The 23734-nt window shown below is 45.5% G+C and overlaps 1 pseudogene; it reads left to right on the plus strand.

Moving 5' to 3' along the window:
• The first annotated feature begins 714 nt into the window (after nucleotides 1–714).
• LOC133261044 (2-acylglycerol O-acyltransferase 2-like) lies at nucleotides 715–9865 on the plus strand (annotated as a pseudogene).
• The last annotated feature ends 13869 nt before the right edge of the window (nucleotides 9866–23734 follow it).

A 23734-nucleotide genomic window follows, 5' to 3' on the forward strand; every position in this document is an offset into this window, starting at 1 on the left:
GGAAAGGATGCCTCATTGACCAAATAGGGCAGGGAAGGCAGAAGGGAAACAGTGCCAGGAAAGGGCAGGCAGCTGTCCTCTGCACACAGGAGAGAAGAAATATTTGGAGTGTATTCTTTGGGCCTGGGCAGAAAAAGTTCTAATACCATGTGTGCAACCTACCTACTGCATACCTTACTGAGTATAATAAAATAGCCTTTCTGAGCCTCCATTTCTTCATATGTAGAGATGATACAGCATACATCATTGGGTTGTGTGGATTCCGTGAGACATCAGGTCATCCTGGAGACCTCAGGACAGCATCTGGCTCTCTTTACAACTGGAGTTACTGTCAAGTACATGACTGGGAAAAAAAAATGATGCTGAGCAATTTTGTGCCTGTCCTTTGCACCCCCTTCCTTCCTTCCTTTGTGAGGTTCCAGAGGGATTTCTCAGCCATAAAACTATTGACAGTGGTGGGACATTGAACTTGCAGAAATTCCACCTGCACAGTGTTCAGGACTGTTGCCCACTGGAGTCTTCGGGCATCGCCATATCCACAGGAGGGGCAGTAGCACCAAGTGGCCAGCAGAGAGAGCTATGACATGCACTTTGCCTCACCTGGCCTGGGCTGGGAGCCTGCAAATTTTAGACCTAACCACCTCCCAGGAGACCCTTCCACATGTCCACACATATTTATAGTACAGGTCCTTCAGGGATCTTGGGGAGGACAAGATGTTCGTGGTCCCAGGTAAGGAGCCCCTTCTCTGTTGGTGCTCCCCCACATTCATAAGCCTCTGCACTCTGTGTCAAATATGCATGTATTTCTGAACTTTCTTCACTTTTTTTTTTTTTTGAAGCAAGGAATACAACTTTATTTGGAAAGCTAGGCGTCCTAGAAGATGGCAGGCTAGTGCCGCAGAGTATCATCTTATCTGGGTCTGAATGCCAGTTTCTTTTATAGACAGAAGAGTAGGAGATGAGGAAAGCGAAAGTGAAAGTGACGTCGCTCAGTCAAGTCCGACTCTTTGCGACCCCATGGACTGTAGCCTACCAGGCTCCTCTGTCCATGGGATTTTCCAGGCGAGAGTACTGGAATGAACTTCCTTCAATTCTTACTGATTTAATGACCTAAAGTCTATTGGTAGAATTATAAGCAATTTTAGAAATTTAGAATTTAATTTAGAATTATAAGCAAATTTATATTATAAGCAATTATAATATTGCTTATAAATACTATATTTTAATTGCTTATATTTATGATTATATTGTAAAATTATAATATTGTAAAATTATGATTATTAAATATTTATTATATTTATATATTATAATTTTATATATTTTAATTGCTTATGATTATTATATATTATAAGCAATTTAGAATTATAAGCAAATTTAGAAAACTATTTTAGAGTACTGGATCTTTCTAAGTACACCGTATGGCCTTCCTAAAGACCTAACAGTGGAGAATCAGGCAATGTTTCCCCTAGGACAAGTTGCCTCCACCTCATGCTGATGATAAATCCAGGAGCTGGGTTTCTCTGTGAAGACTTCATTATCCTGGAGCAGCAGTGTCTACACAGGCCAAGGCCTGAGCAGGGGTGCAGTGCTGCAGGCAGCCTGTGAACTGGTGTCAGGAAGTGCTGCAGACTTGGCATGACACGCCCTGACCCTCCCCACCCACACCTGTGGGCATCACTAGGGACTTCATGCCCCTCCTCCCAGCCCCTACCTTCAGCACCCTGGGGTCTCTTATACTGAGTCACAGCGACTCAGGGGTCCAGCCCTCCATCTGGGACAGAACCCCAGCTGCCACAGTCCTTGGAGAGATGCTCACTCTCTCCTGTGATGGCTCCTTTATTCTGGGTGGGCTCTGCCTGGGACAAGGTCTCTCTTCACATAGGACAGGGGCTTGTGAAGAGATCCCATCACCATCCCAGGAGTCTTACCTCTGCCTTGGACAGGAGGCCTTCCTTCCCTGTTGGGCTGTATTGGCTTCATCCATTCATGAGTCTGCTCTCTCTCCCTCTTCATTTCACGGTCTCGCAGAGCATCTCCTCTGCTCCAGGCCTGAAGTGGGGACAAGGATCCTCAGGTAGGCCATCTCTAATCTCAGGACACTCACAGGGGGGTGTGATAGCACTGGGCACGGGGGAGACACAGAAGAGGTCAGCACAGAAAGTCAGAACAGAGACGGGGAGGGCCCAAGGTGCAGCCCGGCTCACCAGGCCCATCCCTGCAGCTGGTCAAGACTGCCGAGCTGGACCCTCCCGGACTACCTCGCTGCCTACCGCCCCCACGGGGTCATGGGCATTGGAACTGTTACCAACCTGTGCACTGAGGGCACAGGCTTCTCCTCGATCTTCCCTGGTATCCACCCACCTCTTATGACACTGAACGTGTTTTTCCAGGTCCCCTTCATCAGGGATTACATCATGTTAGGGGGTAAGTCTTCCGACCGTTGGATTGCCCAGGTATATGAGAGCTGGAGACATGAGGGGGGTTTTTAGGAAGGGCTGCCAACAATCAGAACTTCCTCTAAGAGCATGTATATTAGAAAAGGAGGTTAGATATAAGGAAGCACTTCCCACAGTTCTATGCCCAGCAATGAGCTTGGTGAGGGGTTGTGTGGAGAGAAAGGACTCTGTCCCAGTCCTTAGGGAGCTCCCAGCTGGGAGAGGGGAGCCCAGGGTACACCACCCCTGCTCCCCACAGTCCCTGCCCCCTTTATCCTGTATCTAACCACTATCCTCTCTCCCCAGGGCTGGTCTCAGCAGACAAGGAGAGTGCTGCTCACATTCTGAGCAGGGAAGGAGGCAGTAACCTGCTGTCCATCGTTGTTGGAGACATCCAGGAATCACTGGATGCCAGGCCTGGAGCCTACAAGCTGGTGCTGCGGAACCACAAGGGCTTCATCATGCTCGCCCTGATGCACGGGTATCAGGGAGAGGGCTCTTAGCTCAGCTGGAGATTGACAAAGGTTGTATTTGCTGGAAAGACTGAGAGATGAATGTAAATCCTATTTTGGCAAGAGATGCTCAGTCCATTCACAGTGAAGATTCTATTTTGGTGATAGATGTACTGTGCTGTGCTATGCTTAGTCACTCAGTAGTGTCCAATTCTTTGTGAACCTATCGACGGTAGCCCACCAGGCTCCTCTCTCCATGGAGATTCTCCAGGCAAAAATACTGGAGTTTGCCTTGCCCTCCTCCAGGGGATCTGCCCAACCCAGGGATCAAACCCACATCTCCCACATTGCAGGCATTCTTTGCCATCTGAGTCACTGAGCCCTAGATGTATTGTGTCGTGCCCAAATACCCAGAGGATTCTTGAAGGGAGACTTGGTGATCAAAGGGACTAGATGTGAAGGGTCATAATGCCCACAGTTGGCATTAGATCTGAGACCTAAGGCTTCTGTGAGAATGGAGTTTATGAAGTAGCTTAAAGCTGTTCTCCTATCCTGAAGCACTCTTTAAGAATATAAGCTAGCTGGGGCAGAAGAGAATTTTCAAGAAAGTTTGCAGATGTTTTAAATCAGAGAGGACTCTGCAGCATTCTGATCTTCCTGCCACGGTGTAATGGGGAGGTGATGGCCCCAAGAGGAGGCAGTAACTGCTTGAGTCATAAAGCAAGGCTGTGGCAGGTCTGAGAGACACCCGAGGCCTCCTACTTTTGGTCCAGTGCTCTGTCCTGTGCTCCAGCTCCCACTCACTATGTCCCTGCAGGAAGCTAGTGACCAGTTTGTGCCTTCTTGCCCCTCCACATGCCCTCTCTCTTGTCTCCTTCTAGGGCAGCTCTGGTGCCGATCTTCTCCTTTGGAGAGAATGACATGTTTGACCAGATTGAGAACTTTCTTGGCTCCTGGTTGCACTGGTTCCAGAAACAAATTCTGAAGATCGTGGGAGCTTCCATTCTGCACTTTTCTGGCCGTGGTGTTTTACAGTTTTTGTCTTATTCCCTGCTGCCGGCCCATCAACACTGTGGGTAAGCCAAGAACCCAGGCTGGGAGGGGTTGGGTTACAGGGCAAAAGACTTGGGCTTGGGCTGAAGGGGAATGGAAATGGGCCAGACACATCCTTGTCCTCCTGGAATTCAGGTTCTATACTGGGAAATGGACATACTAGCAAGTAACCCAGATGCAAGGCATCTGAGATGAGAAGAGTAACAGGGGCATAAAGACCAGTTGCCATTACTGATAACTGAGCACCTACTGTGCCAGGCTCTGCGCTGGCTACTTATATGCAGCTGCTCAGTTGCTCCGACAACCTTGGAAGCAAAAACTATCATCCTCATTTTATTGATTGCAAAAGGAGACCTATAGAAGGTAAATCATTTCCAAAAGATGACCCTGCATTTGAGTAACACAACTGAGATTTGAGTCAGGATCTACTTGACTTTTACTATGCCAGAGGAAGGAGTTTTTATTTCTGAGAAGACAATCCCATAAGGCTTATTGCAGAAGACGGATATAAGGGAAGTGCACTCTAGGTCTGTTAGAACTCTGTATAGTAGCAATCATCAGGCTACAAAGGAGAGCCTGAAGAAATTTCCTATAAATAATGGGCATGGACTTTAGTGCGTGGATTTAACACCATCTTTTCAGTTATTTGGTCATCTCATTTGCTCTCCTCTTGGATTCCAACTATCTTCCAATGGCAAAGCTTATAATAAGAGGTCTGTTTATCTCCATTCACCCAGTTACCTTTAGCTGAGTCCAGGAAGTCAAGAGTTTCCCTGGATTTGGGGGTAATATTTTCAGGAATGTTATAGGGCTGCTGCCTCCAGATGGCTCTGAAGAGAAGAAGACATGACAGCTGCTTTCTGAGCCAGATAGAACCAGAGGAAGGAAGTTGATAAGGCCTCCTATTTCCTCCTTAGAATGGGGGGCACTGCCCTCTAGCATAGCAGGAGAGAGGGAAGTAGGGTGCTTGGGGTGTGGGCCACCTCCTCCCAGACATTTGGGCATGTCCAGTGATGGCATCTGAGACTCCCACGTCCACATGTCCCTGAGACTAAGAGCACATTTGCACGGCTCACAACCTGACAATGATTCTGCCTAGCTATGAGACATTAAACAAGTTACTTAAGCTCCCTGAGGTGAGTTTAACACCTCAGCTGTCAAACAGGAATAAAGCAAGTTCTATCCCTGTGGGATTGCTAGGAGGATAAAAAGAGATCATGCATTAAAGTATCTAATACATTGCCTAGCAGGAGGTCATGCAGCCTGTGGCATTTGATCATCAGAGCTTGGAGTTGCCTTAATATCTAGACTAGGTCACCCAAAATACAACTGGAAGGGAGGCAGTACAGGCACCTTCCAGCAGGTGTGACCACTGGCATGGGGTCCTGGCCCATGGGATACTGGGACTCCAGTGCTTCACCCACGTCTGTGTCTTGCAGTGGGGAAGCCCATCGAGGTGCAGAAGATACCGCATCCCTCCAAGGAGGAGGTGGACAGGCTGTACCAGCGCTACATGAAGGAGCTGGAAAACCTCTTCGAAGCCCACAAGCTCAAGTACAACGTCCCAAGAGACCAACACTTGGAGATCTGCTGAGCAGAGATGCTGCCCCAAAGGGCAGGGCTGGACTGGGGAGGATGGAGGGAAGGTGTTGTGATCCCAGAAGTCTTCCTGGAGGTGTCTGTTGAACACATCTCCAGAGCCTTCACTGACTCCTGCATCTCCACCCCATGCCAGGCCCTGGGTCACAGTTGGCTCCATGGCAGAGGAAACCAGACTGGCATGAGGGATTTACTCTCCTGCACTGACTCCTCTGTAATGGGCCCTCTCCTTGGTTCTGCCCACCTGAGAAATGGGATAGATACTGGGAGAGAATGATGTCTGTGTCTCTGTCCTCTGTGGTCCTGTTGCTCAATGAGCAGGACAAAGAGCAGCTCCAGGTAGCAGGTTTATCTTCCTCTGCTTTGAGTGACAGCTGGAAGCAGCCACCAGCTGCAGCCCTTTCTCCTACAAGTTCCCTCATCCTGCATCCTGCCTGTCCCATCTCCTTCCTCCCTGAGCTGGAGAGGAGGGGGAGGTCACAATCCCCTAACTCATCCTGGCACCTTTGAGTTTCTGAGTCCTCTGAGCCCCGGGCTGGCAGCCAGAGGGAGATCCAGAAGTTGGGGAAACAGAACTGGGCTCTGTCACTGGCTAAATGACTGTGCCCTAACATCTTCATCCTCCTTCTGATTCTTAGTTTCCCTGAGTGACTAAGATGAACTTTGACCTCAGTTCTGAGGTCACATTAGCTGAGAACTTCAATGGCAGTTCCTACTCATTCAGCCCTAATAGTGGCATAGAATCGGGGCTCCATAAATTTCAATTCAACAATTGAAAGATGCTGGGAATTCCCTAGGAGTTCCATGGTTAGGACTCTGCGCTTTCACTGTCAGGGCCCAGGTTCAACCCCTGGTAGGGGAACTAACATCCCTCAAGCCACTCAGTGTGGCAAAACAAAACAACACAAAAAACAATTGAAAGATTCCATTTAATCTTTTTCTCAATCCTTCTACCTCCAACCAGGAAAGAAAAGAAAGAAAGGAAGTGAAAAAGTGAAGTCGCTCAGTCGTGTCCGACTCTTTGCGACCCCATGGACTGCAGCCCACCAGGCTCCTCCGTCCATGGGATTCTCCAGGCAAGAATACTGGAGTGGGTTGCCATTTCCTTCTCCAGGGGATCTTCTTGACCCAGGGATTGAACCCAGGTCTCCCACATTGCAGGCAGATGCTTTAACCTCTGAGCCACCAGGGAAGCCCCAACCAGGAGAGCTGGTCAAAAGCTCACCTTTGATCCCCAGCCTGGCGCCTAGCCCTGCTGTCCTGTGCCCCCTTCCCAGATGGTGGCTCAGATGGGCCAGAGAATGGCATGCTGCCTCTTTCTTCCTAAGCAGTCAACTCCAGCTTGCCACCTCTGGCCTATTCTGTGGGAGACAAAGGTTGTATTATGTAAAGAAACAAGGCAGACCAGCCAGAGAAGGAAGGCCACACATGAGGAGTGAATGATCTTATGCATCTGCAAGAAGAGAAGGTGAGGCCAAACCCTGATGAGGAGAATTCTGGGTTCCTAGGTCTGGGACACGGGTCATTAGTGAGGGACAGGATGTAGGGTGGGACAGGATGATAGCATAGGACCAGAACTGTGAACCCCCACACTTGGAGTGGGAAAATAAGTCTTCTCCCTCCATAAGCTAATCACAGCAATAACTGTAAATGAGGGGCACTTCAAGAATGTCAATTTGGGTCCAAGCTTAGCCCAACCCTTTTCAGTGACTCTGGGCAAGTCTCATCCCCCACAAACCTTAGTTTTGCTATCAGAGAAACAAGCATGACAACATGAAGCTTGAGTCTTGGGAGTGGAACACATATAATGAGATAATTTGCCATTTCACATACTGTGAGAAACGGTTGGTGGGGAGGAGAGTGTAACCAGGAGTCAGGTCATAAATGTGCCCAGCATCTCATGATGGCCTGTTTTGACACTATGAAGTGGGTGCTATAGGGTCCCAAGCGAAGCAGGAATCAAGAGCAGGGGGGTTGAGAGAGGGAGTGATTGTTTCCACCAGGGGAAGAGGGAGGAAGTGGCAGGTGGGTGTGCCGTGAAGAAAGGGCAGGATTTGCCAGGAGAGAAGTACCTGGCAGGCAAGTACCTGGCAGTAGAAAGCTACAGCTTTCTACTGCTTGTATTGAACCACTGCAGACATTAGTGGCTGAAAGCAGCAAGGATTTGTTGTGTCCACATCTCTGTGGGTGGCTGGGTGGTTCTTAGTCTTAACCCAGGCTCTCCTGCAGCTGAGTTCAGTGGTGGTGTGGCTGAAGTTGGCGGCAGCTGGGGGTCAGACCGACTGACCTCTCCTTGGGTGGGCATAGGGCCCCTCTTTCTCTACTGATCTGACTTTTCACATTCATGGTGGCTGGTTTCCAAATGATGACAGCAAGGCTGCAACATCTACTAAGTCCTCTAGGCATGACTTGCACAATTTTGCTTGTGTCTGTCAAAGCAAGTCCTGAGGCTGGTCTAGATTCAAAGGGAGAGGAATAGGCTTCTCCTCTGTGTGGCAGGAACAGCAAGTCATGCTCAAAATGGTGGGACACAGGTAGCGACACTTGGGCCCCTCTTTGAAAACAGTTTACCAATAAGTGTACGTGGAAACTTGCCAGGCCCCCTTCTCCCACATCACCTGGCCCTCCCTGAGTGTGACCACGACAAAGCCCTACTTTACCCTGAGGGTCTCGGCTCCATTCCCCATCGGTGCCCATCCCCATCTTGCTTGGGGTCTCTCCATTGGCTCTCCAAGGGCTCTCCATTGCTTCTGGAACTTGTATCAGCCTGGATCCCAGCAGGGACCAGTTGCCATGTTGCAATTAGGATAATGTAAGGCGATTTGGGGCTTCCCTGGTGGCTCAGTAGTAAAGAATATGCCTGCAATGCGGGAGACCTGGGTTCAATTCCTGGGCCAGGGAGATTTCCTGGAGAAGACAATGGCTACCCACTCCAGTATTCCTGCCTGGAGAATTCCGTGGACAGTGGAGCCTGTCGGGTCCCAGGATTCTCTTTGGAATCACAAAGAGTCAGAGATGACTGTGGGACTGACGTTAACACTTAATAATGAAATCTCTCTAAGGCAGTTTTAACTAAGGAAGAGTTCTCTGAGGAGCATGCAGGGGGTGGGAAAGCCCACAAGATCGTGCAGTTATCCAGGGCTGTGGCAGAGGTAAAGGGCTACTACCGCCCCGAAACCTACAAGGACAAGAGGAGGCAGCAGTGGCCTGAAACTGGAGGGCCTGAAACTGAAATGCAGGTGCCAGGTTGGTGGAGGAGCACAGGAGCACCCTGACTCTGCAGGGATAGAGCCTTCCCACCTCACTTTCCTTCCTCCGTCACCTGCCAAGTCTCCCGATTGCCTGAACCCATGTGGAAGCTAGAGGGTACCCAGGCCCTTGGGATACAGTCTATGGAGTGATCTCTCTACAGAAAGCAGGGTGGACACACATGGAGAGTAGGTCTACATGTGTCAACGGAAGACAGAAGGTGTCCATCCAAGCCCGAGCTTCTTTTCCCACCATCCCCAGCCTCCACCATCTCATCCAGGTCTCCATCCTCCTCCTCCTGCTCCTCCTCCTCCCTTGGCCTTCAACTCCCGTCGTATGGATGAGATAGTGGTTTCCACTGGGTTCACAAGACTTTCTCTTCCTTTGCTGTTGACTCAGCACCCTGGGTTCTCACTGGCGGGGAGGGGAGGTTCCAGTACTGCTCCTGCCTCCAGGGCTTCCCTCTAGCTAGCCTGCACCCAGCACCTGAGGCTTCTCCTCAAATAAAGCCCAGCCTGTAAATGATCTCTGTGTCAGGATATGCCTAAACTCCACCTCAGCCTGGCTTTCAAGGCCCTTTCAAACCTGTCCTACAAACCTGCCCAGTTTCACCTCCCGGATCCTCTCCCCTTCAGCCCACTCTTGCCTGCCCTGCACACTCAGTCTTACAGAACACAGGCTGCTCACACAGGTTGTGTCTTAGGACCCTTTCCCTGGACCCTCTGTTTCCTCCATTTGGTCAAATAAAGGACACCTCCATTGTCAGACCCCAGTACACTCCACCCACCTTCAAATCCAGCTCTCCCACCCCACTGCCCTCAATCCCAGTTAGTTACCCATCTTGTGAGCTGATTTGTGGTGAAAAGCCCAGGGCCACTAGTGGGTGAGTGGATACCATGTTGCCAGGGGACTGGACTCTGAGGCCAGACCACATCCTTATTGCCCCCAGTGCCCACCCAGCCCCGACACAGGACCTAGGCACCTCAATATCCCCAGTGACTGTGGGAAGTTGCATAAATGATTCACATGCCACCTCCTCTCGGGCCTTACAGGCCAGACCTGGGGAGGGGTGAGAGAGAGACCAGTACTAGACTCTCAGGTGATTAAACTGGTTCTCTGTTGGTTTAGATCTAATGTTCCAAAACTAAGCTGCTTTTACACAACCAACATTTACTGTCTCACAGTTTCTGAAGGTCAGTGTTGAGTTGCTAGGCTGTGGGCCTGAGCACAGGTGTCTCATAAGGAGGCAGCCAAGCTGTTGCAGGGGCTACGTTCTCAGAGCCTTGAGTGGGGCTGGAGGATCCACTCCCAGGCTTGCTCCTGTGGCCACTGGCAGCAGGCATCTATGCATCACATGTGGGTTTTTCCATGGGGCTGCCAACTGTCTATGACACTGCTTCTCCCAGAGTAAATGAATCTCGAGGAAGAGAGAGAGAGAAAGAGACATAGAAACAGAGGGAAAAGGCACAAAAAGAAGCCACACTGCCTTCTATGAGCTAACTAACCTGAATCACTATCAGTTCAGCCTCTGTATCCTATCTGTTTGATGCCTGGCTCTAAGTCCACCCCACCCTCCGTATGAGACTTTGGTATTTGCAGATTAAGTCACTGTGGGCGTCTTGCAGGATAGCAAGTGATAGCCCACGAGCCCTCAGAGACTGGATTAGGCAACCCCCATGCTGTGGGTGTTGCAGGAGTCTGTCTGCCAGGAGGACACAGACTGAGATGCCCCAGGTGGGGCAAAGGTGTGAGCATAGGTCAGAGGTGGGAATCATGACTGTGAGTCCAGGCCTGGCTGGGATGCAGTAGAAGGTGACCATCAGACTTAGGGCATTTGGATGGGGAATGGGATGTGGGAAGCCAGGGAGGCTAGACAGAAGGATTTTCCCCCTTGTACACAGTAATGTTGGAGGTTCTATTTGATGACCTCAGTCACACAAGGAGGGAGCAGTGAGACTGATCTCAGAGGAGGGCTGCCTGGAGAGGTACCTGAGCAGGAACAGCCACACTGGACTCTGTGTGGACAGAGTGTGCATTCATGTGTTCAGCACTGATGCTGGGCTGTTTGGTAAGCAGTCGGCCTCCCCATGGCTACAACAATCCAGGAGCTGAGAGCAAGAGTCCAATACTATACAGCAACTACTCCCTGACACCCCCTCAGTGTCCCCAGCTTGCCCAAGAGGCTTTGCCCTTGTGAGAAGATCTCCCACCAACACACAGGCAGACTCACACAGCCCGAGGAGCACAAGAGATGTCAGATGTGGCAGAGGTACTCAGAGGCCCTCAGGGTTGGGAAGAACTAGAGTCCCCTCCAGAAATCAGGCCACCCTTTGACCTGGAAGAAATTCTCAGACATCATTTCTCACAAGGCACAAAGGGTGTGCTGGGGCCAAGCCTGGTGACCCTGCTTGATGGTGACAAGTGGGACAAAGGTCAGAAGCACAGTTCTACCACCAGCCACATGGCCTGAACCAACCTCACCCTCTCAGGAGGACTGGGCTTTGCTAGAGATCAGGAGGAGGCAGAGGTGCGATCATGGGAGCTGCTAAGGGAGCAAAGGCAGAGAGGAGAGGGCAGAGCACATGTGGGTGAGACTTCCTGGTGAGGGTCAGGGTCAAGGTGAGGTTAGGGAACAGGAGGCTGAGGTTTAGGCCTTTGTTCAGCAAAGTTCTATTGAGATAGAGAGGGAGCAGGGCAGACAGGGTCCCTGAGGATGCCTGGCCTGCTGTCTGGAGGAACTACTGTCCAGTCCAGGGGTCAAGAATTGATACCCAGATAGGGAGGAGCTCTGGGAGGTTCTTGAGCAGGAGCAGGTCATAGGGCAGTGGATAGGGGCACATGGAGGGGCAGTGGATCCCTCAGGCTGGACTGAGCATGTGTCTTAGTGACCCCACAGCAGGGCAGAGTCAGCTCCCTGAGCCACTTTCTAAGAACCTCCTACCTACTAAAGTCCATGTGGATGCTTCACAGCTGCACGATATCACTTTTACCAGTGGTTGGCAGGGCCATGCTCCCTCCTGAGGCGCTCAGGGAGAATCTGTTTCCTTGCGTTTTCCAGCTTCTGGAGCTACAGAGTCGGACACGACTGAAGCGACTTAGCAGCAGTAGCAGCAGCAGCAGCAGCAGCAGCAGCAGAGCTACATGTGTTTCTTGGCTCATGGCTCTTTCTCCATCTTCAAAGCCAGATAAGAAGCATCTTCAAATCTCTTTCTCTGTTTCCATTTTCACGTTACCTTCTCCTTCCTTGTTGTCATTTGTAGTTCTTGTTTAGTTGTTCAGTCATGTCCAACTCTTTTGTGACCCCATAGACTGTAGCCCCCATAGATTGTAGACTGTAATCAAGATTGCTGGGAGAAATATCAATAACCTCAGATATGCAGCTGACACCACCCTTATGGCAGAAAGTGCAGAAGAATTAAAGAGCCTCTTGATGAAATTGAAAGAGGAGAGTGAAAAAGCTGGCTTAAAACTCAACATTCAAAAGGTCATGGCATCCAGTCCCATCACTTCATGGCAAATAAATGGGGAAACGGTGGAAACAGTTAGATACTTCATTTTTGGAGGCTCCAAAATCACTGTAGATGGTGACTACAGCCATGAAATTTTTTAAAAGACGCTTGCTCCTTGGAAGAAAAGCTATGACCAACCTAGATAGTATACTAAAAAGCAGAGACATTACTTTGCCAACAAAGGTCCATCTGGTCAAAGCTATGGTTTTTCCAGTAGTCATGTATGGATGTGAGGATTGGACTATAAAGAAAGCTGAGCACCAAAGAATTGATGCTTTTGAACTGTGGTGTTGGAGAAGACTCTTGAGAGTCCCTTGGACAGCAAGGAGATCCAACCATTCCATCCTAAAGGAAATCAGTCCTGAATACATATATTTCATACCTAACTTTTCCTGGGATGCTGGGAAAGATTGAAGGGTGAAGGAGATGGGGACGACAGAGGATGAGATGGTTGGATGGCATCACTGACTCAATGGACATGAGTTTGAGCAAGCTCTGGGAGTTGGTATTGAACAGGGAAACTTGGTGTGCTGAAGTCCATGGGGTCACAAAGAGTCAGACATGACTGAGCAACTGAACTGAACTGACTAAGACTGTAGCCTGCCAGGCTACTCTGTCCATGGGATTCTCCAGGCAAGAATACTAGAGTGGGTTGCCGTTTCCTTCTCCAGAGGATCTTCCCAACCCAGGGATCAAACTTGCTACTCCTGCATTGGCAGGCAGATTCTTTACCACTGAGCCATAAGGGAGTGATCTAGTCAAATCTCTGTCTGTGTCTTTCTTATACTGATACATGTGATTGATTTAGAGCCCATCCAGATACTCCAGGATAATCTACTCATCTAAGGATCCTTAGTTTAATCACATATGCTAAGATGCATTTTCTCTTCAGTTAAGGTAATATTCACAAGGCTAGGGATTATGACATGGATATCTTTTGAGACGACTCCATTTTTACTCCTAATAGATGGCAAGCAAGTTTGTTCATTCTCTTGAAGCCTCAGATTCCTCATCAGGAAAAGTTAGGTATGAAATATATGTAAATTTGGACCACCAGCTGGGGAAATCAGGAGCCTGAAGAGCATCTTTTTCCCATGTGCTCCGGCTCCCAATATTAGCCAGAGATCGTGGCAAGGATAGGGTTGTATAGGGAAAGGATCCCCAGCTGTGAATCCTGAGATTTGTATTCAAATACCAGCGCTTGCAACATGATCTCACAGGTTACTTTCCATATCTGGAATATTTTGCTTTCCTAAGAAAGTCATGTATGTTAGTCCTGCTCCGGGAGAATGCTGGGCAGGGACCTCTTAGGTCCCTGTTACCCTGAGATATTATGGTTACAGATCTTCACATTTGTGGGATCTTCCTGTTGCTAAGGGATCTCAGTCCCTGCTGGCAGCAAGGGTAATTTTCACTGATTCCCCTGGATGTGGTGACATCTCTTAAAGGATGACAGGGTGGAGGAGGTCCATTGTGGTGGGACTGGAGACCCTCCTATTTTCTCACTTGCTTCCGCCCAGTCCCCCTGGTCTAGACCAGAGTGAGCAAACTATGATCAGTTGTTGAACAACCCGTGAGCTAAGAATGACTTGTGCAGGTGAACATTTGCCATCACTTGATTGTAGGGAACACTGACTGAACCCCAGTTAGGTGAATGCCATCCTTTGAAATTTCTGCCCTTCTCAATAGTAGACCTCTAGTACAAATAAAAAAGAAAGAAAGAAAACTGCATTAAATTACTTTGAATACTATGTATTATAATTTAGAGAACATTTCTTCCTTTCTTATTATATGAGTATCTATGTAAAATCCTTCCTTGGCCAGCCCCACTGATCAGCTGCCCTACATTCCACTCAAATTAGTTTCAAGCCATTTCCAGATCCACCCTGCACTTGGAGCCATAAGGATCTCCCAGTGCAGGTCTGACACCATCAGTCCCCTGATAAAAACTGCCCAGTGGATTCTCTGGGTTCTTAGGATGTCTCTGGTCCCTTGGCCTGCTTACCGCCCTTTGCATCGTGAGCTCTGCCTTCCTCACCAACTACTACCTACTCTCCTTCAGCCTTGCTGAGCTTTCTCCAGTTCCCTAGGGCATCATACTTCCCTTAGTGCCAGCATTTTGCAGAGACTGTTCCCTCTGCCAGAAAGCCCTTTCACCCAATCCCATTTCACTTGGTCTTTCAGGAGTGCTTTCAGACACCACCTCCTCCAGAAAGCTTTCCCTGATCCCACCCCCTGAAGTCCATCAGGTCTCTCCTCTGGGCTTCCACAGTCCCCTGATTCCTTTCAGCAGTGCACTTGTCCAATCTTTTTAAATATCTATGACTTCCATCAGCCAAGGAGGCTCTTGGAGCCAGAGTCACTTTGATTATGAACTGATGGCCTTGCTTCCCACTGGCCACGTTTCTGCTGGCCCCTGACACTTGGGGAAGACATGGGTTACGTGTCAGGGATGAGGGTGCATATCAGGAGCCTTGTTTCACCCCTACCCTGTATGCAGAGCCTCATTTGTAGAATGAGGTCGATATGCCCCTGACTCTCAATGGACTAAGCTTGGGTCAAAGGTAAGAGTGGAACCTTGGGGACAGGGACAGGGAAGGAGGTAGCAGCTGAGCTCCCAACACTTTTAAAAATCATCCAGAGTGACTCCAGACAGGTATAAGCCTAGGGTCTGGATTGTGTCAGTCTTCCCAGGTGGCACAGTGGTAAAGAACCTGCCTGTGAATGCAGGAGATGCAAGAGACTTGAGTTTGATCCCTGGGTCAGGAAGATACCTGGAGGAGGAAATGGCAACCCACTCTAGTATTCTTGCCTGGAAAGTTTCATGGACAGTGGAGCCTGGGTGGGCTATAGTCCACGGGATCGGAAAAAGTCAGCCACGACTGAGCAACTGAGCACTGGACTGCATGATCTGGGCCATTCAAGCTAAAAGTCACTCTTCTGTGAAAGCTGCTAGCAGCCTGGCTCTGGACCCTGGCCCAGCCCCTACTTCCCCCTCCCTTGAGGGTCAGGAAGAAACAAGATGGCCATACTTTAGGCGTGAGCTCAGCAATATGCATGTGGAACAGATTGTGAAATTCTATGGGTATGTTTCTTTACAAGGATAAGTTTCTTCACTGAGGCTCTTGTAATATTCTGAACACACCCCAGCATGAGTCTGTGTTAGCAAGTCTGTGTGCACCAGTTGCCCAACCTCCATAAACACTCACACAAGTGTGTTCCTGGATCATGTATTTGATTGCACAGAGTTGAGCGCATGGATCTGTGCATCTGCAAAGTGGGAGTTGAGATGGTAGAGGAAAGTTAAGACCCTTAGTCCTGTCAGACTGTGACATCCTGCTCCCTGGGGCTCCCCTGATGCTGTACCCTGCAATCTCACTCCAAAGCTCCACTCACCTGCAGCTTCAGCTCCCAGATATCAGTACCCTCACCCTGCTGCTGTCCATCCAGAGCTGCTGGGGGACACCTGGGGTCCTGAAACATGAGGATGAATTGAGAGGACACTGGTTGCTCCACAAGATTCCCTTCACCCTGACTCTGAACCCCATTCTGGGCTTCAGGGGGGCAAAACTGGGAGGCACTTGAGGTGAAATGAACAAAATCTAGTCCTTCTTTCCTCAGAGGAGACCTTGTACAGTAGAAAAGCCTCCATTCCAGAATACAGGACTCTTGATCCCAGAGGCACCTGTGCCATCGTCTGGCTGAATAACTTCAGAGAGTCAGCTGACACTCTGAGGGCCTCAGTGTCCCCATCTGTGAAGCCAGCAATGGAGCACAGTGAATATGCCATTCAGAGCACAGGGTTCAAGCTGCAAACCCACCTATGCATGTGACACTCTCTCATAACAAAGGAACCAGCAGTTCATTTCCTCAGCAGGAAATGAACACACACACACATTTCCCCTGTGTCCTGGAGATGCCCGAGGACCGACCTCAGGCTTGTGATGACAGGGGGTAATCACAGAGCCTTGGGCAGTCCTGCCCACAGTCAGTTTTGGGGACTGGTAACTATTTTTGTTCATGTTATGGACCATAACAGTATTGTGTAACTGACTTGTCAATGTGTTCTTGTTGACTTGACACAACCACCTTAACCTTGTAAAACCAGAGGACTTTGCCCAAAGGATACACCATCTGGTGGAGGGAGAGTTAAAAGGGTTTCCCTTCTTTCTGTCCAACTAGCCCCACCTCTAATGTTGCCTTGACTTCAGGAAAAAAAACAAACAAACAGATTTCCTAGCAGGTCCTCAGGACAGGTGGACTAATAGGGTGAGGATGGTGTGTGTGTGTGAGTATTTGACAGAATTCGCTGTAGGACACAGCCCAACCGTGTTTCCTATACTCTTTCTGAAGAGAATAGAAATGACACAGGTTTAACTCTGTGTTGTTTTTCATGGCCTAAAATGTAACTTATCTTGTCAAATTTCTTTCCAACCTTTCAAATTATTGTAAAATGTAAGTAACCTAAAATTTACTATCTAAACCATTTTGAAGTGTACAGTTCAGTGGCATTAAGTACATTTACATAATTGCAGCCCTCACTACCAACCATCTCCAGAATTGTTTTCATCTTATAAAAGTGAACTCTGTATCCATTATATAAACATTCCTTATTACTAGTTTAGTGATAGACATGAGATCCACATTGGATCAATTGGAGGAAATCCTAGACTTTAGCTGGAACTACATGTAAAGAGTCAGTCTCTGTTTTACTGAACTGTTACGTGAGAGACCTTGAGGCTACTGTTGTTAGTGACCATCTTTGCCATCACTGGGGGAGGCCACATGCTTAAGGTTGGAACAAACTCAGAGAAAATCAGAAGAGGATGCAGGATTTCAGTGATGTCTGTGGAAGACTGCAGTTGATTCCCGGAACCTTCTCTCTCTTTCTGCCTTTTGGGAACAGAAGCCACCACGTTTTAGTTGGGCTCTTAGTTGTCCAACCAGAAACAACATTTTCCATCTTCCCTGCAGCGAAGAGCAATTGTATGCAATTTCAGGCCACTTCCTTAAAGAAGTTGTTTAAGTACACGTTTCTCTTTCTCCTCCCCTTGCTTAGAATGTGAATGTGGTAGACTTACATTTCCATCTGGAGGTTAAGGAGACTGTACAATGGTGCATAAGAATGCTCTAGTATCAGGGTTTAGCCCCGGGTCTGGGAGGACAGAGAACAAGATAGACAAAACCTGTCTTGGGTGACCTCCTAGAACTGAGCTCTCTCAGCAACCTTGGACCACCTGCCTGCTTCTGCACTGTAGTGTGAGAAAGAATTACATTTTTCTTTTGTCTGAACCACTGCTGTGGGGTCTCTGTTGAGTTTTTTAGTTATCTGAGCACATGGATCTGGTCATGCTTGAACTAATTTGAGGTACATGAAAACAGTGTGGAACTAAGATACATGTAAGATGGGAGGGAGTGATCAGAGTTAAAGTATTCTAAAGTCCTTAGTTGTTTGTGAGGAGAGTAGATGTATTGATTAACATATTAACCTGAACATTTATATTAACTAAAGATACACATTGAAAGAAAGAAAAGGGATCAGACAGCTTTACTAAGGTTAGAAAAGGCACAAAACAAAGAAAAAATGGCAAATAATAAATAGAATGTAAGGTGGTAATAATATTTCCAAATATGTTAGCAATTGGATAAATGCAAATGATAAAAATTTTCTTGATAAAAGAGAATGTCAGAGGCAGAAAAACACTTAAATAAAATTAAATGTAGGTACACATCACGTGCAGGAGACATATTTAAAGATAATGACACATAAATATGGGAGAAATTATAGAAAAGGTGTAGTAGGTCAATATTAACTAAAAGGACTCTGTGACTATTATATTAATATCTGACTACATTGATCTTAAAACAAAAAGAATTACTGGGGATAAAAATGAGTGGTCATCATATAAAAATAATTCACCTGAAATATATGACATATTTTTGATCTAACAATATAGCTTAAAAATATTGAAAATAAAATTAGGTAAAATTTTAAGAAAAAATGCACAAATTCATTAACATTATCACAGAGATTAAAAAAAAAAACACTTTGTAGTAACTGGTTAAATAAACATATAAAATATTGTTAGAAATGTAGAAGACTTAAATGATTAATAAGCTTCATTTAATGGACCCTGAATCTAACAACTAGAGGATACTTGTTGTATCACACAGAAAAAACTGTAAAAACCAACTATATACTAGGCCAGTAAACTAACATAAATAAGTACCAAAGACTCATGCAAATCATTTTTCTGATCACAAACCTTCACATATTTAGAAATTAAATAAATGAGTACTTCTAAATTAATTATTTGATTTAAAGATAAATTTTAAAGGATACTAGAAAGTATTACATCACTAAAAAAAATTAGAACATTACACATCAAAGTTTTGGGCTGCAGCTGAAAACAAGACTCATGGGGAAATTTATCACTGAAATATATACTTTAAATTTTGTTTGTTTGTTTGTTTTTACTTTACAATATTGTATTGGTTTTGCCATACATTGACATGAATCCACCATGGTGTACATGTGTTCCCCATCCTAAACCCCCCAACCACCTCCCTCCCTGTCCCATCCCTCTGGGTCATCCCAGTGCACCAGCCCCGAGCACCCTGTATCATGCATTGAACCTGGACTGGCAATTCGTTTCACAGATGATAATTTACATGTTTCAATGCCATTCTCCCATATCATCCCACCCTCGCCCTCTCCCACAGAGTCCAAAAGACTGTTCTATACATCTGTGTCTCTTTGCTGTCTCACATACAGGGTTAGGTTACCATCTTTCTAAATTCCATATATATGTGTTAGTATACTGTATTGGTGTTTTTCTTTCTGGCTTACTTCACTCTGTATAATAGGCTCCAGTTTTATCCACCTCATTAGAACTGATTCAAATGTATTCTTTTTAATGGCTGAGTAATATTCCATTGTGTATGTGTACCACAGCTTTCTTATCCATTCATCTGCTGATGGACATCTAGGTTGCTTCCATGTCCTGGCTATTATAAACAGTGCTGCGATGAACATTGGGGTACACGTGTCTCTTTCAATTCTGGTTTCCTCTGTGTGTATGCCCAGCAGTGGGATTGCTGGGTCATATGGCAGTTCTCTTTCCAGTTTTTTAAGGAGTCTCCACACTGTTCTCCATAGTGGCTGTACTAGTTTGCATTCCCACCTACAGTGTAAGAGGGTTCCCTTTTCTCCACACCCTCTCCAGCATTTATTGCTTGTAGACTTTTGGATAGCAGCTGTTCTGACTGGTGTGAAATGGTACCTCATTGTGGTTTTGATTTGCATTTCTCTGATAATGAGTGATGTTGAGCATCTTTTCATATGTTTGTTAGCCATCTGTGTGTCTTCTTTGGAGAAATGTCTGTTTAGTTCTTTGGCCCACTTTTTGATTGGGTCGTTTATTTTTCTGGAATTAAGCTGCAGGAGTTGCTTGTATATTTTTGAGATTAATTCTTTGTCTGTGGCTTTGTTTGCTATTATTTCTCCCATTTTGAAGATTGTCTTTTCACCTTGCTTATAGTTTCCTTTATTGTGCAGAAGCTTTTGATTTTAATTAGGTCCCATTTGTTTATTTTTGCTTTTATTTCCAATATTCTGGGAGGTGGATCATAGAGGATCCTGTTGTGGTTTATGTCAGAGAGGGTTTTGCCTGTTTTCCACTAGGAGATTTATAGTTTCTGGTCTTACGTTTAGATCTTTAATCCATTTTGAGTTTATTTTTGTGTGTGATGTTAGAAAGTGTTCTAGTTTCATTCTTTTACAAGTGGTTGACCAGTTTTCCCAGCACCACTTGTTAAAAGAGATTGTCTTTTCTCCATTGTATATTCTTGCCTCCTTTGTCAAAGATAAGGTGTCCATAGGTGCATGGGTTTATCTCTGGGCTTTCTATTTTGTTCCATTGATCTATATTTCTGTCTTTGTGCCAGTACCATACTGTCTTGATGACTGTGGCTTTGTAGTAGAGCCTGAAGTCAGGCAGGTTGATTCCTCCAGTTCCATTCTTCTTTCTCAAGATTGCTTTGGCTATTCGAGGTTTTTTGTATTTCCATACAAATTGTGAAATTATTTGTTCTAGCTCTGTGAAGAATACTGTTGATAGCTTGATAGGGATTGCATTGAATCTATAGATTGCTTTGGGTAGTATGCTCATTTTCACTATATTGATTCTTCCAATCCATGAACATGGTATATTTCTCCATCTATTTGTGTCCTCTTTGATTTCTTTCACCAGTGTTTTATAGTTTTCTACATATAGGTCTTTTGTTTTTTTAGGTAGATATACTCCTAAGTATTTTATTCTTTTCATTGCAATGATGAATGGAATTGTTTCCTTAATTTATCTTTCTGTTTTCTCATTGATAGTGTATAGGAATGCAAAGGATTTCTGTGTGTTGATTTTATATCCTGCAACTTTACTATATTCATTGATTAGCTCTAGTAATTTTCTGGTGGAGTCTTTAGGGTTTTCTATGTAGAGGATCATGTCATCTGCAAACAGTGAGAGTTTTACTTCTTCTTTTCCAATTTGGATTCCTTTTATTTCTTTTTCTGCTCTGATTGCTGTGGCCAAAACTTCCAAAACTATGTTGAATAGTAGTGGTGAGAGTGGGCACCCTTGTCTTGTTCCTGACTTTAGGGGAAATGCTTTCAATTTTTCACCATTGAGGATAATGTTTGCTGTGGGTTTGTCGTATATAGCTTTTATTATGTTGAGGTACGTTCCTTCTATTCATGCTTTCTGGAGGGTTTTTATCATAAATGGATGTTGAGTTTTGTCAAAGGCTTTCTCTGCATCTATTGAGATAATAAAAGATTAAAAATACTCCAGTGATTAGACTAAAGAAAATAGGAAGAGGCTTGGGCAAACCTAAAGAAAGTAGATGGGCTTAAAAAAAAGTAAAGAAAATAGCAAGGTAATTAAATATAAAACAACTATACATTAGAGATGGCCAGAAAGTTAAAGTAAAAAAACACTGTTCCTCTAAAAGAGATAAATTTCTGACAGATTTATCCAGAAAGAAAAACAAGCAAAAAAGAAATCACACATTAAAAATTTTAGGATTATAAAGAGGGACAATTGTGGATATAGCAGAGATTAAAAGATTTAAAGACTCCTCAACAAATAAATAACATTTTTCTTTTCTCCATCGAATTGCCTTTGTTCCTTTATCAAAGATCATTTGATGACACATATGTGGACCTATTTGGGGGCTCTCTAGTCTTTTCCATTGATCTATTTGTCTCTTCTTTCACCAAACCCATCCTGTCTTATCTGCAGCTGGACCAGAACATTCAAGATGTGTGGTAAAATAAGTATAATATTAATGTAATTGAAACTTCATAGTAGAAAATGATAACAGAGCAGATGAAGTGTTTTTGGCATGGTCTCAACATTTTCCAAAAATAAGGAAAGATATAAGATCATAGATCCAATACTACAGAGACTCTCAACAGAATAGGGTTTGTTTGTTTGTTTTTTTAATTTAGACACATTATATTAAAGCTGTCAAAAATGAACTGAGAACGTGCAAGGCAGTTAGATCCAAAGATATAGTAAACACAGAGGAACAAAGACAAGAACTACACCTTTGAAAAGCTGAAAGGAAAATTAATTGTCAACCCAAAGTTCTCTATCCAGTGAAAATCACTTTCAAAATTAAGACAAAATTATGGGTGTTTTTAGACAAACTAAAGCTGAGAGAATTAATTCCTAGTGAGCTGGTACTATAAGACACATTAAGGGAATTTCTTTGGACAGAAGTATTATGATACCAAATAAAAACCTGGGTTACACCAAAAAATTAATAACTCCACAAGTAGTAAAAATGAAGATAAATCACACTACACAAAATAAAGACCAGTGGAGAAATAACTGAGAGAAATATTAAAATCAAAGAAACTGGTTTGCTTACAAACTTCAATGAAAATGAATTTGCATCCTTTGATGAAACTGATAGTTTCCAAGGAAAAATTACAATTTATCAAAATGACTTAAAGATTTCCTAAGTCAGACCAAGCAATCAAGCAATGTCAATTAAATAAAAGGCTGATAAATAGGAATACATTAAAATTTTAAATGTTCAGTTATTCAGTTCAGTCATTCAGTTATGTCCAACTCTTTGCAGCCCCATGGACTGCAGCACTCCAGGCTTCCCTGTCCACCACCAACTCCTGGAGTTTATTCAAACTCATCTCCATTGAGTCGGTGATGCCATTCAACCATCTCATCCTCTGTCGTCCCCTTCTCCTCCTGCCCTCTATCTTTCCCAGCATCAGGGTTTTTTTTCAAATGAGTCAGCTCTTCACATCAGGTGGCCAAAGTATTGGTGCTTCAGCTTCAACAGCAGTCCTTCCAATAAACACTCAGGACTGATCTCCTTTAGGGTGGACTGGTTGGATCTCCTTGCAGTCCAAGGAACTCTCAAGAGTCTTCTCCAATACCACAGTTCAAAAGCAGCAATTCTTTAGCGCTCAGCTTTCTATATAGTCCAACTCTCACACCCATACATGACTACTGGAAAAATCATAACCTTGACTAGACAGACTTTGTTGGCCAAGTAATGTCTCTGCTTTTTAATATGCTGTCTAGGTTGGTCATAGCTTTTCTTCCAAGGAGCAAGCATCTTTTAATTTCATGGCTGCAGTTTTAAGCCAACTTTTTCACTCTCTTTCACTTTCATCAAGAGGCTCTTTAGTTCCTCTTCACTTTCTGCCATAAGAATGGTGTCATCTGCATATCTGAGGTTATTCATAATTTCTCCCAGCAATCTTGATCCCAGCTTGTGCTTCCTCCAGCCCAATGTTTATCATGATGTACTCTACACATAAGTTAAATAAGCAAGGTGACAATATACAGCCTTGACGTACTCCTTTTCCTATTTGGAACCAATCTGTTGTTCCATGTCCAGTTCTAACTACTGCTTCTTGACCTGCATACAGATTTCTCAAGAGGCAGGTCAGGGGGTCTGGTATTTCCATCTCTTTCAGAATTTTCCATAATTTGTTGTGATCCACACAGTCAAAGGCTTTGACAAAGTCAATAAAGCAGAAATAGATGTTTTTCTGGAACTCTCTTGCTTTTTCAATGATCCAGCAGATGTTGGCAATTTGATCTCTGGTTCCTCTGCCTTTTCTAAAACCAGATTGTCAGTGACACCTTGAAACACAAGCTAAGTAAGAATTGAGAGAAAAACCCCAGGGCTCCATGTGGTCCTCACCAGGAAAGTGAAAGTGAAAGTTGCTCAGTCATGTCCAACTCTTTATATTCCATGGAATTCTCTAGGCCAGAATACTGGAGTGGGTAGCCTTTCCCTTCTCCAGGGGAACTTCCCAACCCAGATCTCCTGCATTGCAGGTGGATTCTTTACCAGCTGAGCAATCAGGGAAGACCCTCTCCACCAGGAAGAGGAAAAAAAA

This window comes from Bos javanicus, chromosome 15, assembly GCF_032452875.1.
Source record: "Bos javanicus breed banteng chromosome 15, ARS-OSU_banteng_1.0, whole genome shotgun sequence".
In the NCBI taxonomy this organism is placed as follows: Eukaryota; Metazoa; Chordata; class Mammalia; order Artiodactyla; family Bovidae; genus Bos; species Bos javanicus.